Genomic DNA, 15361 nt, shown 5'->3' on the forward strand with positions numbered 1-15361 from the left:
ACATGCTGCCACAAATCGTATCAAACTGTCTCAAACACATTTCAAACACAACCATATATGTACATATATATCAGAAGCCGACTAGGCTATCAAATGGCACAACGGCCCAAAACATATACAAATGCACGCCGACGAGGCTGCCATGGCGAGTGTGATCATACAAACACACCTGAACAGAAGTAGGCACAACCCACATATACGTCTACAGACCTCTTAAACAGACCAACCGAATCATATGGCGGGACAGGGCCCCGTCGTACCCCTGAACAAATACATACATATGTAGCGAACGAAGATATATACCAAAATGTAGGCTCCGGAATAAGAGGAGCACTCCAAATAGCAAAAGAGGGTGTCCTAAACTGGTGGATCACCAAACTGGGTGTCTGTACCTGCGGGCATGAAACGCAGCCCCCCCAAAGAAAGGGGGTCAGTACGAAATATGTACTGAGTATGCAAAGCAGAAGATACAGAAAACAAACCTAAGGCATAAACGAAATAGAAGTACAGAACATAAGTGCAAACCCAAAATATCAAAATGTTTACTCTCAAAATATAAGTCATGCATAGGGCACAGAGAATATGGTCGCCCGCCCGTCGATAGCGCCATAACACAGCATAACACCAGAAGGTTTCAGATCTCGGTATCCCCGTCACACATCATCACAACATATCATAAGCCATATTACAGCATAACTCCATAAACGGAACCCGACCCTATGGCGAGGTCTCGGGAACCGTAACACAGCATACTACTGAATATATCATAGTGCGCACGATCACAAAACCGGCCCGGGAACCGGCGAACGATATCATAATAATGGGCACGAGCAGAGTAGTGCGGAAACTAATGCAATTTACATATCAAAACATTTATGAAACTGGACATAATCATATGACAACCCGTTAGGCAAACTAGTCCGGACAACTGATCAATACAGAGTTTATCTCACAAAAGTACTTCTGAAATCGTATTCATAGTTCAAAATGTAAATCAGAATATCATGGAGTAATCAAAACATTATTCTTTAATGGCTAGAGTTATAAGCAAAAGTCTCTTTCCGATATCGTACAAAGTTAAGTCAATTAGGGCATCGAAGGAGACTCGGGGCTAGAGGGCCCACCTCGGTCCAAGTCGAGGTGGCGAGCAAATTTTTACAGACATTTGACCTTATGGAATCAACCATGAAAGCTCAGGGGTGATTCGATCATATTTACGAAAGTTACGAATGTTTGAACGTTTGTTTTCAACAAAGCATAAGTTTCTAATTCAATTTCACTGAATAGAATAGTGCTAAAAGTAAACTCGGATTTCTATGAGTAGGTGTCACAACCCAGCCCCGTGGGCCGCGACTGGCACCCTACCTGGGTACCCAGACCGAATCACACGTTCATTTTTAAATCCAAACTTATTTCATAATTTTTCGAAATCATATCGAACATAACTTATATCAAATATGTCTTAAGCGGTCGTGTCAAATCAAAATGTCATAGCAAATACAAACTGAGCGGCGGAATAGACATCGCCGGTCAAAAGTGCAAATATAAGCATAGGGGCCATTTGGGGCCATCATAACAAACTGACCGCTTTGAGACCAGAAAAACAAAATCAGACCAACATATACAGGACCCTTACCCCACATATATGACTACAGGCCTCTACGAGTTCGAAACAGAAACATATGGCGAGACAGGGCCCCGCCGTACCCAAATAGTCAAACATACCAAATATATACAAAGCAAAAGGAGTCTGTACCAAAAGTGGACTCCGGATCAAATAGGAGTACTCCGAGATAGCAAGAAGTGAAGCCTACTGCGGAGGATCACCGATATCTGCACCTGCGGGCATAAAGCGCAGCCCCCGAAGAAAGGGGGTCAGTACGAAATATGTACTGGGTATGTAAAGCACGGAGTACAGAAATATGGATCAAAACCGAAAGCAAATCACATGTCAAAGTGGAGTACAAATGGGTAGATCAAAATCTATATCGGAATCATATACGTATACATAATGCAAATGAAATCATGCAAACGCTTACAACCAAACCATTCTAGCTTCAAAATTCTACTTTGTTATCTAAGTTGGCAACTTTCATTCAAACTTTCAAAACTCCAATTCTACATCTACATCATTGCATCCATTTCCACATTCAAACTTATACAATCACATCCTAACTACAATTCAAGCCATACACGAAATTGCACCAAAAATCCATTATTTTCCATAATCCTTCAAAACATCAAAATTCACGACGAACATTCTAACTAACGTCGTTTCATTCCGAATTCATTAACATCATTATAGATTCATGTCCAAAGTCTCTAGCACCTCAAATATACAATGATATACATAATGATACCGAAGGTATATACTTTCCGATAATATCCAAAATCACTTTTCAACGCCAATTCCATTCATCAATTAATCATTTACGACATAAGGGTCACAACAACACATTATACCAACCTAACCAAGATCAATTCACATCAATTTTCCTCTCTATGGCTCACGGCCAATACACACTATACACACACACCCACGACTTTCTATTTACATCAAAATTACGGGATCTCCATCTACTTCCAATCCTTAACATATTCACATCACTTCTATAACATAAAAGGGGCAAAATTCTTACCTTTCCTTGAAACCCCGACTTGTCGCAAACGTCGTTCTTGTGCCAAACTAATTATACCCCGTTGAAGAGGGCCTTGAGTACTTCCCAATTATGTAAAAATTCAGATTTTTGGATCAACAACAAGCTTGAAATAATTTTTCTCTCCTCCTTTCTAGCTCACGGCCGAGAGCTCCTTTTTGTGTGTTCTTGATTTTTGTTCTAATTTTTTAGATAATGGTTAGGCATACATAGTATATATCCTTTTAATGTGGCTTGGGCCATTAGACATGGCCGGCCCCCTTCAATATTTGGGCTTCAACTTGGGTCATCATTTTCCTTGGCCCAATTAGCTAAAGTCCCGTTTTGTAATTCCCGAAGCTAATTTCCGAAATTCTAAATTTATCCTCGGCCTTCCCCGGGGTCTTAACATTAATAATTCCATAACCAACATAGTCATATTCACTAAAATCAAATTATGTCCTTATAAAACACAAGTCGTAATTATTTCACGATTTCCAATTATACGAAAACACGGGACATAACATTCTCCCCCCCTTAAGAACATTCGTCCCCGAATGTTAAATTAATCTTATAAGGTCTTATGATCAAGGCAGGAGTGTCCCTTTTTAATAATGACATACATAGTTCATTTTATCAATCAACACAACAAACTGAAAAAGAAATTAGATTACCTGTGGATGTCCGAAACAAGTGGGGATATTTCTTCTTCATCTCGTCCTCCGCCTCCCAAGTCATCTCCTCCCGATTATTGTTGCGCCACAGGACTTTGACGGAGGGCACCTCTTTAGTGCGTAGTCTCCGCACCTGTCGATCCAGAATAGATATAGGCTGCTCGTCATAAGATAACTGCTCCGTCACCTGAATGTCATCAACTGGGAATATCCTGGAAGGATCACCAATGCATTTCCGCAACATAGACACATGAAACACCGGGTGTACGGCCTCCAAGTCGGATGGTAAGTCTAGCTCATAGGCGACCTCGCCTATCTTTCGCACGATCTGATACGGCCCAATGTACCGGGGGCTCAACTTACCCTTTTTACCGAATCTCATGACACCCTTCATGGGCGACACCTTCAGGAATACCCAGTCGCCAATCCGAAACTCTAACGGTCGACGTCGTCTATCTGCATAAGCTTTCTGTCGACTCTGAGCAGCCAATAATCGTTCTCGAATAAGCTTTACCTTATCTACAGCTTCCTGGATCACATCTGGCCCAATCAGCTTAGTCTCGCCCACGTCAAACCAACCAATAGGAGATCTGCATTTCCTGCCATACAGGGCTTCATACGGTGCCATCTGGATGCTGGAGTGATAACTATTATTATAGGCAAACTCAATAAGCGGCAAATGATCATCCCAGCTGCCCCAGAAATCAATAACGCAGGCCCGCAACATATCTTCGACCGTCTGAATAGTGCGCTCAGCCTGCCCATCGGATTGAGGGTGAAAAGCTGTACTGAGACTCACCTGAGTCCCTAATCCCTCCTGAAATGACCTCCAGAAATTTGCTGTAAACTGGGTACCTCGGTCAGTAATAATAGTTATAGGGACTCCGTGAAGTCTGACTATCTATCTGATATACAATCTGGCATAGTCCTCAGCCGAATAAGTAGTCCGGACAGGAAGGAAATGGGCTGATTTCGTCAGCCTGTCAACAACAACCCAGATAGAGTCGTACCTGCGTGGAGTGCGCGGTAATCCAACAACGAAATCCATATTAATCATCTCCCATTTCCAGGCTGGAATTTCCATCTCCTGCAATAATCCACCGGGCTTCTGATGCTCGATCTTAACTTGCTGACAGTTCGGGCACTGACTAACAAACTCAGCAATATCTTTCTTCATGCCGTCCCACCAATACAAACACCTGAGGTCCCGATACATTTTAGTGGAACCAGGATGAACGGAATACCGTGCATTATGGGCCTCGCCCATAATCTGCCGCCGTAAGCCCGCAACGTCCGGTACACAGAATCTGCCGTCATATAATAATACTCCGTCAGGCGAGATCTCAAACTGAGTCTTTGCTTTATTAAGGGCCACATCTCTGTACTGAATCAAAAGAGTATCCTCAAACTGGCGCTGCTTTACCTCCTGAATAATAGATGACTCAGCAACTGGACGAACAGAAATCCCAGAATCTCCAGAATCCACCAAACGGACTCCGAGGCTGGCCAGCTGATGAATATCACGAACCAAATCTCTCTTATCAGATGGAACATCAGCCAGACTGCCCACGGACTTGCGGCTAAGCGCATCAGCTACCACATTGGCTTTCCCCGGATGGTACAGAATATCAACGTCGTAGTCCTTTAGTAGCTCAAGTCATCTCCGCTGCCGCAAATTTAGTTCCTTCTGCCTAAAAATATACTGGAGACTCTTATGGTCCGTATAGATATCGACATGGACCCCATATAAATAATGCCGCCAAATCTTCAAAGCATGAATCACTGCGGCCAACTCAAGATCATGAGTGGGATAGTTCTTCTCGTGCGGTCTGAGCTGCCGGGAAGCATAGGCTATGACTCGACCGTGCTGCATCAATACACATCCTATCCCAATACCAGAGGCGTCACAATAGACAACATACCCATCAGATCCCTCTGGAAGAGCCAGAACTGGTGCTGTAATCAATCTCTCCTTCAGCATCTGAAAGCTGCGCTCGCAGGCATCCGACCACTGGAATTTTGCTGCTTTCTGGGTAAGCCTCGTCAGTGGTGCTGAAATAGAAGAGAAATCCTCCACGAACCTGCGGTAATACCCAGCCAATCCAAGAAAACTGCGCACCTCTGTCGGTGTAGTAGGCCTGGGGCAATTCTGCACAGCCTCAATCTTCTGCGTGTCGACTCGAATACCGTCTGCGCCGACAATATGGCCCAAGAATGCCACAGAAGTCAACCAGAACTCACACTTAGAGAATTTAGCATATAACTTCTGCTGACGGAGGATGCCAAGTACCGTCCTCAAATGATCTGAATGCTCCTCGGCTAATCGCGAGTAAATCAGAATATCATCAATAAACACAATAACAAACATATCCAGGAAAGGCCGAAATACCCGGTTCATCAGATCCATAAAAACTGCTGGGGCATTAGTCAGCCCGAATGACATAACTCTGAACTCATAATGCCCGTACCGGGTCCTGAAGGCAGTCTTTGGGATATCTGACTCCCGTACTCGCACCTGATGATAACCAGAACGCAGATCTATCTTTGAAAAATGTCTAGCACCCTGCAGCTGGTCAAACAAATCATCAATCCGGGGGAGGGGATATTTATTCTTAATAGTCACCTTATTCAGCTGCCGGTAGTCAATACACATCCGCAACGACCCATCCTTCTTTCTGACAAACAATACCGGTGCTCCCCAGGGTGATGTGCTGGGCCTGATAAAACCCTTATCCAGCAAATCTTTCAGCTGCTCCTTCAACTCCTTCAGCTCAGCTGGTGCCATCCTGTACGGAGGAATAGATATAGGCTGCGTATCCGACATCAACTCAATAGTAAAATCAATCTCCCGCTGTTATGTCCCGTGATTTCGTATAATGGGAAACTGAGAAAACAATTACGACTTGTGTGTTATAAGGACATAATTTGATTTTAGTGAATATGACTATGTTGGTTATGGAATTATTAATGTTAAGACCCCGGGGAAGGCCGAGGATAAATTTGGAATTTCGGAAATTAGTTTCGGGAATTACAAAGCGGCACTTTTCTCGAATTGGGCCAAGAAAATTCAATACAAAATAAGCCCAAGAGTTGTAGGGTGGCCGGCCCCTTGTCATTGGCCCAAACCCATTTTAAAAGGGTCATGTGCTATGCACATGACCCCTAAGTGGATATATATGAGAATACACTTAGTAATATTCAAGAAACAAATCACAAATCAAGAACACCCCAAAGAAGGGCTTCGGCCGAACTCAAGGAGGAAGAGAAAGAAAAATTCCAAGCTTGTGTGGTTATTCAAAAATCCTAGTTTCTACATATTTGTGGAGTACTCAAGACGCTCTCCGACGTGGTATAATTAGTTTGGCACGAGGACGACGTTTTCGACAAGTCGGGTTTTCAAGAGAAGGTGAGAATTCTTACCCTTTTATGTTATAGAATTGATGTGAATGTGTTAAGCATTGGAAGTAGATGGAGATCCCGTAATTTTTAACGTAAATAGAAAGTCGTGGGTGTGTGTGTATAGTGTGTTTGGCCGTGAGCCATAGAGAGGAAAAAATGATGTGAATTGATTTTGTTTAAGTTGGTATAATGTGTCGTTGTGACCCTTATGTCGTAAATGATTAATTGGTGAATGAAATTGGCGTTGAAAAATGATTTTGGATATTATCGGAAAGCGTATACCCTTGGTATCATTATGTATATCATTGTATATTTAGGGTGCTAGATACTTTAGATATGAACTTATAATGATGTTAATGAATTCGGAATGAAACGACGTGAGTTAGAATGTTCGTCGTGAACTTTTGATTGTTTTGAAGAATTATGGAACATAATGGATTTTGGTGTAATTTCGGGTATGGCTTGAATTGTAGTTAGGTTGTGATTGTATAAGTTTGAATGTGGAAATGAATACAATTATGTAGATGTAGAATTGGAGTTTTGAAAGTTTGAATGGAAGTTGCCAACTTAGATAACAAAGTGGAATTTTGAAGCTAGAATGGCTTGATTGTTGTTTGTGTTGTTTGTTGATGTGTGGGCTGTTGTTGTTGTTGTATTTTGAGCCGAGCTAAGTCTCGGGGATGTTAGATTTATAGGGGAAGTGCTGCCGAAATTTCGGTAGGCAAAAATTGGAGTTAAAGGCATTTTTTTTAAGCCTAAGAATCTCAATTGGTAACTTTGACCATTTGCAGATTTTTGACGAAACGGGACTGGACTTTTGGAAGAGCATACGACGTCTGTGAGGTATGTAAAGCTTCCCGCTCCTTCATTTGGCATATCTTAGTGTGTCAGTCGGATATGAGACCTTCCGGAGCATTTCTGCTCCTCGAAACCCGATCCACAGAAACGTTACTATTCATTCAATTCAATTGAAGCCTAAAGGCTCCATTTTGGCTAGTATGCCACTATTCGTCCAAAACCTATCGAAATGTGGTCGGGTAACCTAGAAATGATTATGTATGACCCTTGGCATATAACTGCTCGTAAAAATATGTTCGTCACCTCACTTCGACTCGAGGTGGGTCCGCTACCCCAAAATGCCCGATTTGCCCTTCGGGCCATCTTTGAGAATGAAGTTGAAAGTACCACTTCTGATCTTTGGGACATCCTCCTACGGGGTATGTTTGGACAATTCGATGCGCTAATCTATGTTTTGAACTATATGGACCATTTTGGAAACGTTTTGCAAAAAAAATGAAACTTTATGTCGGCCAAGTATGCGACTATTTTGTATCCTAATATGACTTATGAGTTTACCTTGTTTTGAAACACTATTTTGAAAGACGATTTGCATTTGTTTGCTCACGACTCCGCTCGTGCCTTAATATGACTTCGTTCACCGGTTCCCGGGCCGGTTTTGATTCATGCGCCTTATGACAATTCGGTCGTATGTTGTGTTACGGTTCCTGAGGCTTCGCCATAGGGCCGGGTTCCGTTTGGAGTTATGCTGTGATATGGCTCGTGATGCGATACGCTCACCGATGATTATGATTATGTTCGGGGATGTACGGAGATTTGAAACCTTCTGGTGTTATGCTGTGTGTGGCGCCAGCGTCAGAGTGGCGACCACGTTCTTAAGCGTTTGCATGATTTTGTTTGCATAAAATACATGTATATTATTTCGATACAGATTTTGACATACCAATTTGTACCCCACTTTGACATTTGATTTGCTTTCGGTTTTGATCTATAATTCTGTACTCCGTGCTTTACATACTCAGTACATATTTCGTACTGACCCCCTTTCTTCGGGGGCTGCGTTTTATGCCCGCAGGTGCAGATATCGGTGATCCTCCGCAGTAGGCTTCACTTCTTGCTATTCCGGAGTACTCTTATCCGATCCGGAGTCCACTTTTGGTACAGACTCTTTTGCTTTGTATATATTTGGTATATCTGACTATTTGGGTACGGCGGGGCCCTGTCTCGCCATATGTTTTTGTTTGAGTTCGTAGAGGCCTGTAGTCATATATGTGGGGCGAGGGTCCTATGTGTTTATTGTATGATTTTGCTTTCGGGTCTTAAAGCGGTCTGTTTGATATGATGGCCCCAAATGGCCCTTTTGTATATATTTGTATTTTGACCGGCGATGTCTATTCCGCCGCTTTGTTTGAGTTTGATTTGATATGACCGCTTAAGACATATTCTCGATATAAATTATGTTTGATATAACTTCTTGAAAATTCTGAAATAAGTTTGGATTCGGAAATGAATATGCGATTTGGTCTGGGTACCCAGGTAGGGTGCCAGTCGCGGCCCACGGGGCTGGGTCGTGACAAAAGTGGTATCAGAGCAGTTTGTCCTCGGAATGTCTACAGGCCGTGTGTCGTAGAGTCTTGTTTATCGATGTGTTGTGCACCACATCTATAAACGGGAAGCTACAGGGCATTTAGGATGTTACTTTCTTTGTAATCTTAGATCGTGCGATAGAGCTGTGCTATTAGGATGATTTTGATCTGACTCGCCTTCGTGTTTGCAGTGATGCCTCCGAAGAAGGCAACGGCGGCCCAGAAGGGCAAGGCGAGGATTGGAGAGACTAGCCAGGCACAGCGAGCTACCCGGGCTCGTGTCTATGATTTGCCTGAGGATGTGCCTCATTCTGAGGGGTCTGCTACACCCCCACTAGTACAGCCTGGAGCAGGACCTTCAGCAGCTCCAGGGGTCCGTGTACCCGCACCTGAGACTCCAGCTCCTCAGCCAGGGGCGGAGGATAGGACCCTGAGGGAGGCTGTACAGCTGTTGACTACACTGGTAGCAGGACAGGCTCGCAGGCGCGGGCGGAGGGACGACGATGATGATGACAGGCGGGACAGCCTGAGAGTTCGGGAGTTTCTGCTATCTGGCCCTCCATAGTTCTTCGGGTCTAAGCCCGACGAGGACCCCCACGACTTTATTCGGGGGATGCGACGCTCACTGGACTTGGTCAGGGCTTCAGAGACCGAGTCAGTTGAGCTGGCTTCGCACCGGCTTCGAGATGTGGCTACCCACTGGTACGAGACTTGGGAGCTGTCTAGAGGAGAGGGTGCCCCTCCAGCCACTTGGGATCAGTTTGTGACAGCATTCACCCGCCACTTTTTGCCCCCAGAGTTACGGCGGGCACGGGCTGATCGATTCTTACGTCTGCAGCAGAGGGGTCGGAGTGTTCGCGAGTATAACCTTGAGTTTGATTCTCTGGCCCGATATGCACCGACAGTGGTAGCAGATATGTCCGATCGGATGCACAGATATGTTATGGGATTGGACCGGTATTTGGTTGATAGTTGTATGGCAGTGTCATTGCAGGCAGACATGGACATTTCCCGACTTCAGGCCTATGCGATGGGTATGGAGGACCGTCGCAGGTCTGATCCGGCTGGCAGAGATCGAGATATGAGGCCGCCCAAGAGGGCTAGGTCCGCAGGTTATGCAGGGGATTCTCGAGGCGGACAGCCTCAGCAGCAGCAGCAGTCTGACAGATATTTTCCTCCCTCCGGCCGGGGTACTCAGTCAGGTAGCCGGAGATTCGATAGTACAGGACCGTCTGGGGCCGGTCAGAGCTCCAGAGTGGCAGGTTCACAGGTACCCAGGGGTCCCAGCCAGGCCAGACCACCCAGGCCCCGTTGTCCTCATTGCGGGAAGTCACATCCCGGGGAGTGTTACCGAGCGACGGGAGCTTGTTTTTCTTGTGGCGGTCAGGGCCACTTTATGAGAGATTGTCCATTGGCTAGCGGTTCTGGTAGTGCTGCTCAGCAGACAGGGTCAGCCGCCGGTTCTTCTTCAGCTCCATCAGTTGCACGCCCTGGAGGGCTAGGTATTTCAGCACCGGCAGGACGCGGTCGAGGCCGCGGTGGCACTTCAGGTTCTAGCGGTCCCTCGAACCGCATATATGCTTTGGCCAGCCGCCAGGATCAGGAGGCTTCGCCAAACGTCATCACAGGTACATTGCTGGTTTTCTCCAGATCTGTATATGCATTGATTGACCCTGGTTCTACTTTATCGTATATTTCCCCGCTCGTTGCCAGTAAGATTGGGATAGTGTCTGAGCCTATAGAACCGTTTGAGGTAGCTACGCCAGTTGGGGATTTTATTGTAGCAAGACAGATTTATAAGGATTGTTCTGTGACCATTTATGATCGTAGCACTAAGGCTGACTTGATAGAGTTAGACATGCTGGAGTTTGACGTCATTATGGGCATGGACTGGTTGTCTTCCTGTTATGCTAATGTCGACTGCCAGAAAAAGGTAGTCCGTTTTCAGTTTCCAGGAGAACCAGTCATAGAGTGGTTCGGATCTACTGCATCGCCGAGGGGTAAGTTTATTTCATACCTCAAGGCTAAGAAGATGATCCAGAAGGGTTATATTTATCATTTGGTTTGTGTGCACGATACTGCCGCGGAGGTACCTACCCTTCAGTCTGTTCCGGTCGTCAGCGAGTTTCCAGATGTTTTTCCTGACGAGCTTCCTGGCCTTCCGCCTGAGCGGGAGATTGATTTTTCTATTGAGTTGATGCCGGATACGCAGCCTATATCTATTCCTCCGTACAGAATGGCACCAGCTGAGTTGAAGGAGTTGAAGGAGCAGCTGAAAGATTTGCTGGGTAAGGGCTTTATTAGACCCAGCACCTCACCCTGGGGAGCGCCGGTGCTGTTTGTCAGAAAGAAAGACGGGTCATTGCGGATGTGTATCGACTACCGGCAGCTGAATAAGGTGACTGTTAAGAATAAATATCCTCTCCCCCGGATTGATGACTTGTTTGACCAGCTGCAGGGTGCTAGACACTTTTCAAAGATAGATCTGCGTTCTGGTTATCATCAGGTGCGAGTACGGGAGTCAGATATCCCGAAGACTGCTTTCAGGACTCGGTACGGGCATTATGAGTTCAGAGTTATGTCTTTCGGGCTGACTAATGCTCCAGCAGTATTTATGGATCTGATGAACCGGGTATTTCGGCCTTTCCTGGATATGTTTGTTATTGTGTTTATTGATGATATCCTGATTTACTCGCGATCAGTCGAGGAGCATTCAGATCATTTGAGGACGGTACTTGGCATCCTCCGTCAGCAGAAGTTATATGCTAAATTCTCTAAGTGTGAGTTCTGGTTGACTTCTGTGGCATTCTTGGGCCATATTGTCGGCGCAGATGGTATTCGGGTTGACACGCAGAAGATTGAGGCTGTGCAGAATTGGCCCAGGCCTACTACACCGACTGAGGTGCGTAGTTTTCTTGGATTGGCTGGGTATTACCGCAGGTTCGTGGAGGATTTCTCTTCTATTTCAGCACCACTGACGAGGCTTACCCAGAAAGCAGCAAAATTCCAGTGGACAGATGCTTGCGAGCGCAGCTTTCAGATGCTGAAGGAGAGATTGATTACAGCACCAGTTTTGGCTCTTCCAGAGGGATCTGACGGGTATGTTGTCTATTGTGACGCCTCTGGTATTGGGATAGGATGTGTATTGATGCAGCACGGTCGAGTCATAGCCTATGCTTCCCGGCAGCTCAGACCGCACGAGAAAAACTATCCCACTCATGATCTTGAGTTGGCCGCGGTGGTTCATGCTCTGAAGATTTGGCGGCATTATTTATATGGGGTCCATGTTGATATCTATACGGACCATAAGAGTCTCCAGTATATTTTCAGACAGAAGAAACTAAATTTGCGGCAGCGGAGATGGCTTGATTTACTAAAGGATTACGACGTTGAGATTCTGTACCATCCGGGGAAAGCCAATGTGGTAGCTGATGCGCTTAGCCGCAAGTCCGTGGGCAGTCTGGCTGATGTTCCATCTGATAAGAGAGAATTGGTTCGTGATATTCATCAGCTGGCCAGCCTCGGAGTTCGTTTGGTGGATTCTGGAGATTCTGGGATTTCTGTTCGTCCAGTTGCTGAGTCATCTATTATTCAGGAGGTAAAGCAGCGCCAGTTTGAGGATCCTCTTTTGATTCAGTACAGAGATGTGGCCCTTAGTAAATCAAAGACTCAGTTTGAGATCTCGCCTGACGGAGTATTATTATATGACGGCAGATTCTGTGTACCGGACGTTGCGGGCTTACGGCGGCAGATTATGGGCGAGGCCCATAATGCACGGTATTCTGTTCATCCAGGTTCCACTAAAATGTATCGGGACCTCAGGTGTTTGTATTGGTGGGACGGCATGAAGAAAGATATTGCTGAGTTTGTTAGTCAGTGCCCGAACTGCCAGCAAGTTAAGATCGAGCATCAGAAGCCCGGTGGATTATTACAGGAGATGGAGATTCCAGCCTGGAAATGGGAGATGATTAATATGGATTTTGTTGTTGGATTACCGCGCACTCCACGCAGGTCCGACTCTATCTGGGTTGTTGTTGACAGGCTGACGAAAGCAGCCCACTTCCTTCCGGTTCGGACTACTTATTCGGCTGAGGACTATGCCAGATTGTATATCAGAGAGATAGTCAGACTTCACGGAGTCCCGATATCTATTATTACTGACCGAGGTACCCAGTTTACAGCAAATTTCTGGAGGTCATTTCAGGAGGGATTAGGGACTCAGGTGAGTCTCAGTACAGCTTTTCACCCTCAGTCCGACGGGCAGGCCGAGCGCACTATTCAGACGCTCGAAGATATGTTGCGGGCCTGCGTTATTGATTTCAGGGGCAGCTGGGATGATCATTTGCCGCTTATTGAGTTTGCCTATAATAACAGTTATCACTCCAGCATTCAGATGGCTCCGTACGAGGCCCTTTATGGCAGGAGATGCAGGTCTCCTATTGGCTGGTTTGACGTGGGCGAGACTAAGTTGATTGGGCCAGATGTGATTCAGGAAGCTGTAGATAAGGTAAAGCTTATTCGAGAACGATTATTGGCTGCTCAAAGTCTACAGAAAGCTTATGCAGATAGACGACGTCGACCGTTAGAGTTCCGGATTGGCGACTGGGTATTCCTGAAGGTGTCGCCCATGAAGGGTGTCATGAGATTCGGTAAAAAGAGTAAGTTGAGCCCCCGGTACATTGGACCGTATCAGATCGTGCGAAAGATAGGCGAGGTCGCCTATGAGCTAGACTTACCATCCGACTTGGAGGCCGAACACCCGGTGTTTCATGTGTCTATGTTGCGGAAATGCATTGGTGATCCTGCCAGGATATTCCCAGTTGACGACATTCAGGTGACGGAGCAGTTATCTTATGACGAGCAGCCTATATCTATTCTGGATCGACAGGTGCGGAGACTATGCACTAAAGAGGTGCCCTCCGTCAAAGTCCTGTGGCGCAACAATAATCGGGAGGAGATGACTTGGGAGGCGGAGGACGAGATGAAGAAGAAATATCCCCACTTGTTTCCGACATCCGCAGGTAATCTAATTTCTTTTTCAGTTTGTTGTGTTGATTGATAAAATGAATTATGTATGTCATCATTAAAAAGGGACACTCCTGCCTTGATCATAAGACCTTATAAGATTAGTTTAACATTCGGGGACGAATGTTCTTAAGGGGGGAAGAATGTTATGTCCCGTGATTTCGTATAATGGGAAACTGAGAAAACAATTACGACTTGTGTGTTATAAGGACATAATTTGATTTTAGTGAATATGACTATGTTGGTTATGGAATTATTAATGTTAAGACCCCGGGGAAGGCCGAGGATAAATTTGGAATTTCGGAAATTAGTTTCGGGAATTACAAAGCGGCACTTTTCTCGAATTGGGCCAAGAAAATTCAATACAAAATAAGCCCAAGAGTTGTAGGGTGGCCGGCCCCTTGTCATTGGCCCAAACCCATTTTAAAAGGGTCATGTGCTATGCACATGACCCCTAAGTGGATATATATGAGAATACACTTAGTAATATTCAAGAAACAAATCACAAATCAAGAACACCCCAAAGAAGGGCTTCGGCCGAACTCATGGAGGAAGAGAAAGAAAAATTCCAAGCTTGTGTGGTTATTCAAAAATCCTAGTTTCTACATATTTGTGGAGTACTCAAGACGCTCTCCGACGTGGTATAATTAGTTTGGCACGAGGACGACGTTTTCGACAAGTCGGGTTTTCAAGAGAAGGTGAGAATTCTTACCCTTTTATGTTATAGAATTGATGTGAATGTGTTAAGCATTGGAAGTAGATGGAGATCCCGTAATTTTTAACGTAAATAGAAAGTCGTGGGTGTGTGTGTATAGTGTGTTTGGCCGTGAGCCATAGAGAGGAAAAAATGATGTGAATTGATTTTGTTTAAGTTGGTATAATGTGTCGTTGTGACCCTTATGTCGTAAATGATTAATTGGTGAATGAAATTGGCGTTGAAAAATGATTTTGGATATTATCGGAAAGCGTATACCCTTGGTATCATTATGTATATCATTGTATATTTAAGGTGCTAGATACTTTAGATATGAACTTATAATGATGTTAATGAATTCGGAATGAAACGACGTGAGTTAGAATGTTCGTCGTGAACTTTTGATTGTTTTGAAGAATTATGGAACATAATGGATTTTGGTGTAATTTCGGGTATGGCTTGAATTGTAGTTAGGTTGTGATTGTATAAGTTTGAATGTGGAAATGAATACAATTATGTAGATGTAGAATTGGAGTTTTGAAAGTTTGA

Source organism: Lycium barbarum, chromosome 5 (assembly GCF_019175385.1).
Source record: "Lycium barbarum isolate Lr01 chromosome 5, ASM1917538v2, whole genome shotgun sequence".
Taxonomy (NCBI): Eukaryota; Viridiplantae; Streptophyta; class Magnoliopsida; order Solanales; family Solanaceae; genus Lycium; species Lycium barbarum.